Source organism: Cupressus sempervirens, chromosome 3, assembly GCF_028749045.1.
Source record: "Cupressus sempervirens isolate cs-2001-9-10 chromosome 3, ASM2874904v1, whole genome shotgun sequence".
Lineage (NCBI taxonomy): Eukaryota > Viridiplantae > Streptophyta > Pinopsida > Cupressales > Cupressaceae > Cupressus > Cupressus sempervirens.
Genome location: NC_143120.1, coordinates 605973562 through 605982534, shown reverse-complemented (window position 1 = coordinate 605982534; position 8973 = coordinate 605973562).

Genomic DNA, 8973 nt, shown 5'->3' with positions numbered 1-8973 from the left:
ATATATATATATATATATATATATATATATATATATATATATATATATATATATATATATATGCAAGTAATGTAACAAACAAAGAAGAGAAGAAGAGAAAAGTACAAGGCCACAAGCAGTATAAGGAGTAGAAAATATTTATCTATCACTACAAGGTGATCATTACATTGAAAGGTATCTCATTTAGCAAACCAAGTTGTAGATCACAGATCATCCACTATTTCATCCTAACAGATGGATCAGTTAAATCCTTTTACAAGGTATACTTAATAGACTTTTGTAAATCTCTTTACTGAGTGCATACTTTATTGTATATTTGTAAATCCTTTTGCAAGGTGGATCTAGCAATCGTTATAGCTCCTAATAGGCTAGATCATCAGAAGTGATCATTGTAAGCCTTAACAGGCCAACTTTATACTATAGTACTAAAGCTTGTGGGTATCATCCCCACTTCAATTTTATTTTCTATTTGGAAGGTTTCTCGTTCACCAAAATTGTTTGTCAAAGTGTTTTGAATACATAATATTTTTAGTTTCTTATGTATGCAATTAGATCAAATTACATATGAAGGATTAATTGGTAATTAAAGAGTAAAATTTTCTTAGTTACTGACTCACCCCTCCCCTCTCAATAACTTAGCCTATGATATATATTTCCAACACCTTCCTTAATATACAAATTGCTATCATCATTTGTCTTTTCCAAACCAAATTTTATTAGATATCCATGTAGTCATTCATACCATGCTCTAGGAGCTTTCTTTAATCCATATAAAGCTTAATAAACTTTACATAGCATGTTTCTTTAGTTTGGATCAAATGAAACCTCTAGGTTGTTCAATGAATACTTCTTCTTCTAAGACTCCATTGAAGAAAGTTGATTTAACATCCATATAATATAGTTTGAATCCTTTTTGTGCTACATATGCTAGAAGTATTCTAACTCCTTTAAGTCTTGCAATAGGGGAAAATGTTTCCTCATAATCAATACCTTCTTTTTGAGCATAACCTTTTCATACAAGTTTTTCCTTGTTTCTTGTCACTGCTCCTTTCTAATTCAACTTATTTTTTAATATACATTTTGTACCAATCACCTTTTTATCCTTGGGTCTAGGAACAAGAGACCAAGTTTTATTCTTTTATATTTTCTCAATCTCTTCATTCATCGCTTCTATACAACTTTCATTTTCTAAAGCATCTTTTATAGATCTAGGCTCAAATTCACTAAGGAAACATGTACCTTTAATTTGTTCCTTGTTAGTATGCCTTTGCCTCTCCTCCAATTATTTGATCAGGTGCATGATGTCTTCTGACATATTTAGCAAGTCTTGGATCTTTGTTTCTTGACTTTGAACTTGGCTCACTTGGTTCTCCAAGATTTTCATCCTTTTACTCGGGCTCCTCTAGCTAATCTAATTGTAACTTAGGTTGAACTATCTGTGACTCGGGCTAAACTACCATTGAATTTTTAGGTGCAATTGATTTTTGATTGGCTTCAAATTTTTGAGGCAAAGTCTTAGGCTCCTCTTCCTAATAGATAAAAAAATTATGTAATCTTCACACTCTTTGCTAACCTATTCTTCACTTCTATCTACAAACACATCAATCTTTACATGGGAACATTCTATGACTTTTTGAGTAGTAAGATTCAAATATTTGTATGCCTTGCTTCTATTTGATTACCCTAGGAATATCCCTTCATCACTTTTTGCATCAATATTTTCTTTCCTTTCATGTTTTAAGATATAACATTTTCTTCCAAATACTTTGAGATAACAAACATTGGGTCTGTAACCATACCATAATTCACAAGGTATTTTTTCTATACCTTTCTTCACTTAAACTTGGTTTAGTGTATGAATTGCTATGTTTATTCCTTCTCTCCAATATTTTGGTGCAACATTCTTCTCTGTCATTAGTGTTCTTTCATATTCCATGATGGACCTATTTCTTCTCTTTTCTATTTCATTTTTCTCTAGATTTATAGTTGTTGATACATATCTTTTGATTCCTCTTTCATTGCAGCACTCATTGAATTTATTTGAGATGAATTCTCCTCCTCTATCTAATCTTAGGTATTTCAATTTCTTCCATATTTCTTTCTCAACTCTAACCAAATACCATTTGAACTTTTGAAAAGCAGTAGAATTATCTTTCAAAAACATTACAATCACCATCCTAGAATAATCATCAATAAATAGAATGAAATATATGTATTTACGGTAGCTTTCCACACCTTTTGGCCTACAAAGGTCTGTGTGAACTAGTTCCAAAACTTCTTCAGAATTGTAGGACTTACTTTTGAAACTTATATTACTCATTTTTTTAATTTGACATTGTTTGAACATTCCAATCTTAGATTTCTTCATATAAGGTATGCCTCTTACTCTTTTGTTCTTTCTTATGGTGATTATATTATCGAATTTAACATGACACATACTTTTATGCCATAGCCAACTTTCTTCTATCTGAGCTAGAAAACATGTATTTTTGGTGATATCTAGGTAAAACAAATTACCTTTTGTCTAATTGTCATTTCCAACTAAGTTTCCTTTTCTATCCAATAATTTAGGTTTGCCATTCATGAATTCAACTTTGTACGGACTATATTGTTTAACTGTGCTACATTGAGTAGATTGTGTCTTAATCCTTCAACCCAATAGGCATTCTCACATTTGATTCCATGAGTTAATTTTATGATTTATTTTCCTTTTACATAACATGGTTCATTATTTCCAAATCATAGTGTTCCAAATGTTCAATTTTAGTTTTATCACCAGTCATGTGATGAGAACAACTACTATTTATGATCCATGCATCATATTTGCTAACATGAGAGATAAGTTTCATCTTTTCATTTTCCTCATTATCAAATCATTAGCAATATAAACTATTTCATCTTCATCATTATCACTATCAGAATCATTTACAATGTAACATGATTTATTACTTTTATCTTTGTAGTCCTTGTAGCTTTTGAAGCATTTCTCGCATTTGAACTTGTTGAACCATTTCTCATATTTATCTTCCTTGTTTCAACATATTGGAGCAATATGACCAACTTCTTCACATGAGAAATAAATCAATGGAATTTTATCTCTAATTTTTCCTTTCCCTTTTGCTACTCTTTTTGTTAGAAGAGCTTCAATGACTTCAAGATATTCATCTGATTCTTTTTCTTCTTCACTGTCAACTTGTTTACTTTTTGAGTTCCCTTATTTTCTTCCAAGAGCTAGCTTGGATTTGAATACATATTCAAGCTTGCTAGAAGGAGGAGCATAGTTACCAAAGTTACCCAACTCAAAAGTAGTTAATCTTCCCACAAGAGCATCTAAGGTTAAATCATTTGAGAGATTGCATCTCATCTCTTGAATATATGAAACTCTAATTGCATAAATAGGAAGAAGAGTTCTTAGTACCTTGCTGATTATTGTTTCATTATCAATTTTACCTCCTGGGGATCTGATTGCACTTACACTTTCTTTGATCCTTTCACTATATTGGGAAATTTGCTCACCTTCTTTCATTTTCAATCGATTAAACTTACCTCTTAAACATTCTACCTTGGCTCTTTGCACATTTTTGTCACCTCCATAGACTTTCTACAGATTTGCCCATGTGTCAAATGTAGTAGGATAATATTTGACCTCATCAAGTTCAAAATAGTTCAAAGAGGAATCTATATTAATCATCATTATATTGTGCTCCTTTGCCTCTTTTATTTTCTCCATGGTCATAATTTTGGGTGGTGGCACATATTTATTCTCTAAGTACAACACACCAACATCACTAATGCTTGATAGATGTAGCTTCATCAACTCCTGCGATGCTGAAAAGTTCTCTACTAAGCTTAGGGATCTCCCTTCTATAATAAATCTTGATCTTTAGCTTAGGTCCTTAAAACTTTTTCCTACAAGAACCAATTGCTCTAATACCAATTGTTGAAAATGTAAGTGAGTAACTAAGAGGGGAGGGGTGAAGTCGTCACTACAAAAATAAATAATTTTCTCTTAGGTTTCAATACAAATTTCCACTGATCATGCAATAATGACTAGCTCTATTAACATTAGAATTTTAATGTCACTTGAGTAACAAAACAATCTTAAGATTTATTAAATTATTTTATCCTTTAGAAACTTAGTTGCAGAAACATAATGCATAAGAAAATAATATGAACACAGATGACACCAAGATTTAATGTAGAAACCCAATTTGGGAAAAACCACCTTGTACTAGTCACAATAATTTCACTCTTCTAAAGTGAGCCCTATGAGAAGTGAACCCTATTAAAGGTTACAAAACATATTGTTAAGTATGACCCTATTAGAGGATTTAGATCCCCTTGTTAGGAGTGGCCTAGTTAGAGTTCTTCAAAAACTTCAATCTTGAAATATAACCTTGTTAGAGGATTTACAAAATGACTATTAAGTCAACTCTGTTAAGAGATTTCTTTACTACTACAATGGTTAGAAAGCAGCAACAATTTTGACTTGATTTATGAAGTAACTCTCTCTGCAGATTTAGATCTTTGTTCTGGCTTGACCTTTGGATCCTTTCTAATTAGATTTTCTCTGCACCTTATCTTCCACAATTTCCTTCTCTTATTTTTTCCTTCACTCACATATCCATCTTATTTCATATTCCACGTCTTCTATATTATCCTCACAACTTGACCAAGTTTCTTATATATCATAAGATAGGATAAGTCAACTTGAATACCCTTTCAAAACATCAATAAGCATCCGAATAGTCGGCCTCAATCAATTAAATATTTGACAAATGCATTCTACTATCACTCAGTTAATACTAGGATTGAACACTCAATTGACACTATGACTCCTTTGATGCTCAACCACTCGGTCAAATACTATAACAGGAATGCCTATATATATTTACCAACTACTCAGTTAATACTAGAAAGTCTTATTTACCTAACTGCTTAGTTAACACTAAGATATACAAAGTTAATACTATAAACTCTACATTTCTTGGTTAATATTGGCATTTGTGTTAACATCAATGACAATATACAATTGAAGAATTGTTTCTAATACCTATGCCCTATCTATATATATGTATGTATAAGAATTGGATTATTTTTTATCCTTTTGTAAGAGAGATGGGGATCTAGCCCCTAATTCCCATTTTTGAGCCTCCCATGACACTATGACATGAACTTAGTCTATTCATTCCTCAACCTATCAAATTTGGCCTCATCCTGCCCAAAAGCGTAAGCTTCTCTTAGTGAATTATCAACTGGCAAAGGAAAAACTCCTATAAGGTAATTGATACATTTCTAAATGATGGGGACACAACCCAAGAACAGAATGGACACAACAGAAAAGGGAAATTGTATTAACTGAGAAAATAAGCTAGTACAAACAGTACAGAGAAAATAAACTTCAAGACATGCCCTAAGGGCTTACAATAGCATAAATTTGGAGATAATTTCTCCTTTCAGTACCTCCTCTCAAACTCCACTCTGAACTGCCTTTTACAATGCCATAAATCTCCTTAAATAGACCTCGGAGGGTTAAGGACTAGGAATACATTCTAGAAAGTGCTAGTAGGCATCCACCGACCAAATAGAAGGTTCCAGAAGCTGTGTTAGAAGTTGGTGCAAATCTAGAAGAATCCAGAAATGGTAACCGAACTTTCGAGAGGCATAACTTTTGAACCGTAGCTCTGATTGACAAACCATTTACATTTTTTAAAAGCTCTTGAAGCTCTCTATAGCACTATGGACAAGCTTTGCTCATCCCCCATTTTTTAGCCCTTTTCAAGGTCATTTAATGCCCCTAACCTGACTTTGAAGCATTCTTAGGAGGTCTCCAAAACTCGAAAAACTGCAATAAATTTCAAACCGTGGGGCCTTTTGACCTAATTCTTTTTTTGGAATGCTCTAAATCACAATTACATTCATCTGGCCAATTCACACCTTCTAGGTCACCAAAATGATGGCCAAATTGCATGCTCCTATTTTTTCAAGATTTTCTAGCACACTGATAGTTGAACCGTGAGAGTTGGAACCTTTATTTGACCCAAATGGGTATCCAAAAATGAAAAGACATGAAACAGAAACTAAGTCTAAGTACATTTTTTGGGTGACACAGGATTGCCCTTATACCTCTAGATGCTCCTGCATCAAACACCTAGGGTAGATTGAAAAGTGACCCTGTCACTTTATGAATGGTAGAGGAAATCCCAAATGGGAAACCTCAGCTGCTGAAATCCAAGTTGAGTCCTTGATTGGTCGTCCTTTCCATTTGACCAAATACTCTTCATACTGTCTATTTCTAGTACTCCTACCCACACGATGATCTTGAATGTCTTCTATCTCCTCCTTCTTAGAAGCAGGAATTGGACACGGCTCTAACACCTCATCTGCACCATCATCATGATACTCTGTTAAATCTGCAATGTTGAAAATGGGAGAAATGTGAATACCATCTGGCAGCTCCACCTCATACGCATTTCCTGAGTCATGTTTCTTCAAAACTTTGCAGGGGCCAAATTTCTTCATTTTCAGCTTGTTGTAAGTACCGGCTGGAAATCTTTCTTTTTCGTAAGTGCACCATGACTAAATCTCCTACTTGGAATTCCTTATGTCTTCTCCTTTGATCAGCCCTAGCTTTATACTCTTGATTCATCTTGGTAATGTGTGCTTGAACCTCCTCATGTAGATGCTTGATATGTTCAGCAAATTCCTCAGCTTTAGCACTTATCCTCTCCCCTTGTTCTATCTTCCTCAATTCTGGTGCAGTCCTTGGGCTATTCCCATATACAATTTGGAATGGTGATTTTCCAGTACTCCTATTTATAGAGTTATTGTAAGAAAACTCCGCTTGTGGTAGAATCAAATCCCATCCCTTGGGCTTATCCCCAACTAAACATCTCAGCAAATTGCCCAGACTTCTGTTTACCACTTCTGTTTGGCCATCAGTCTGTGGGTGATGCGTGGAACTGAATTTCAAGTCTGTTCTCAACTTTTTCCACAATGTCCTCCAGAAATACCCCACAAATTTAGTATCTCTGTCAGAAACTATACTCCTTGGAAGACAATGTAGTCTTACCACCTCTTTGAAAAAAAAGTTTGCAATATGGACAGCATCATGAGTTTTGTGGCATGGAATGAAATGTGCCATTTTGGAGAACCTATCAACCACCACGAATACTGAGTCATTACCCCTTTGTGTCCTTGGCAATCCAAGAACAAAATCCATACTTATGTCCTCCCATGGCCTTGATGGAACAGGCAATGGATGATATAGGCCAGTATTTTGACTAAAACCCTTGGCAACTTGACAAACCTGGCAACTTTGTACAAACTTCTTCACATCTTGTGAAATTTGAGGCCAAAAATAATGTTCTCTAAGAATGGCAATGGTCTTATCTCGACCAAAATGTCCTGCCATCCCTCCACTGTGTTTCTCCTTACTCAGATTTTCCCTCATGGAACTCCTTGGAATGCACAATTGACTACCCTTGAACAACATGCCATCCTAAATCAAATAGTCTAACCACTCGGTTCTATCTACAGCAACAGGCTCTTTACAAGCTTTCCATGCTTCAACGAAATCAGGATCCTTGGGGTACAAATTCTTGAGTTCATCAAACCCAACTACTTCAACTTGCATTACTGTAAGCAATGACTATCTCCTACTTAGTGCATCTGTAACCCTGTTAGATTTTCCACTTCTATGCTTCAACACAAATGTATAACTCTGCAAGAATTCTACCCACTTCATATGCCTCTGATTCAATTTACCTTGGCTATTTAGGTACTGTAATGCTTGATGATCAGTATACAAAAAAAATTCCTTTGGCAATAAATAATGCCTTCATTTCTTTAAGGCCTGAACTATTGCATAGAATTCTTGATCATAAATAGAATACTTCTTCTTTGCATCATTCAATTTTTCACTAAAATATGCAATAGGCTTACCTTCTTGGCTTAATACAGCCCCAATAGCGTTGTCACTGGCATCACAATCTACCTGGAAAACCTTTCTAAAATCTGGAAGTGCCAACACAGGTTGTTCTGTTACCTTCTTCTTCAGCAATTCAAAACTTCTCGCAGCTACTACAATCCATTTGAACTCTTTTCTATCCCCTCTTATTGTATCAGTTAGGGGTGCACATATGCCACTGAAATTCTTAATAAACTTCCTGTAAAAACTAACCAGACCATGAAATGATCTTACCTCAGTAGCAGACCTTGGAGTAGGCCATTTCAAGATGGCTTTTACCTTCTCTAGATCCATTTTGAGACCTTCAGGTGATATAACAAACCCCAAATAGACTAACTCCTTTTTTGCAAAGATACACTTCTTCAGATTAATTAACAGTTTCTCTTCCCTTAGCCTTTCAAGGACACTACGAATATGCAGTAAATGTTCTTCCAAAATCTTGCTGAAAATTAAAATATCATCCAAATAGACAATAACAAATTTTCCCAAGAACTTCTTAAGTACCTCATTCATGAGTTGCATGAAGGTGCTTGGGGCGTTCGTCAATCCAAAGGGCATGACTAACCACTCATAAAGACCCTCCTTGGTCTTGAAGGTTGTTTTCCACTCATCTCCTTCTCGAATCCGTATCTGATGATAGCCACTCTTGAGATCTATCTTTGTGAAGTACTGAGCTCCACTCAAATAGTCCATAAGATCATCCATCCTTGGCAAAGGAAATCGGTACTTGATGGTTATCCTATTTATAGCTCGAGAATCTATACACATCTTCCACTCTCCATCCTTCTTTGGTGCGAGTACTGTAGGTACTGCACATGGACTCAAGCTCTCTCGAATCAAGCCCTTCCTCAACAGCTCCTAAACCTGTCTATTTAGCTCCTCTGTTTCAGTAGGAGTCATCTTGTGAGCAGCCTTGTTAGGAAAACTAGCTCCTGGAATTAGATCTATCTATTGACTGATTTGCCTTATTGGTGGCAATCCATCTGGAACATTATCAGAGATAA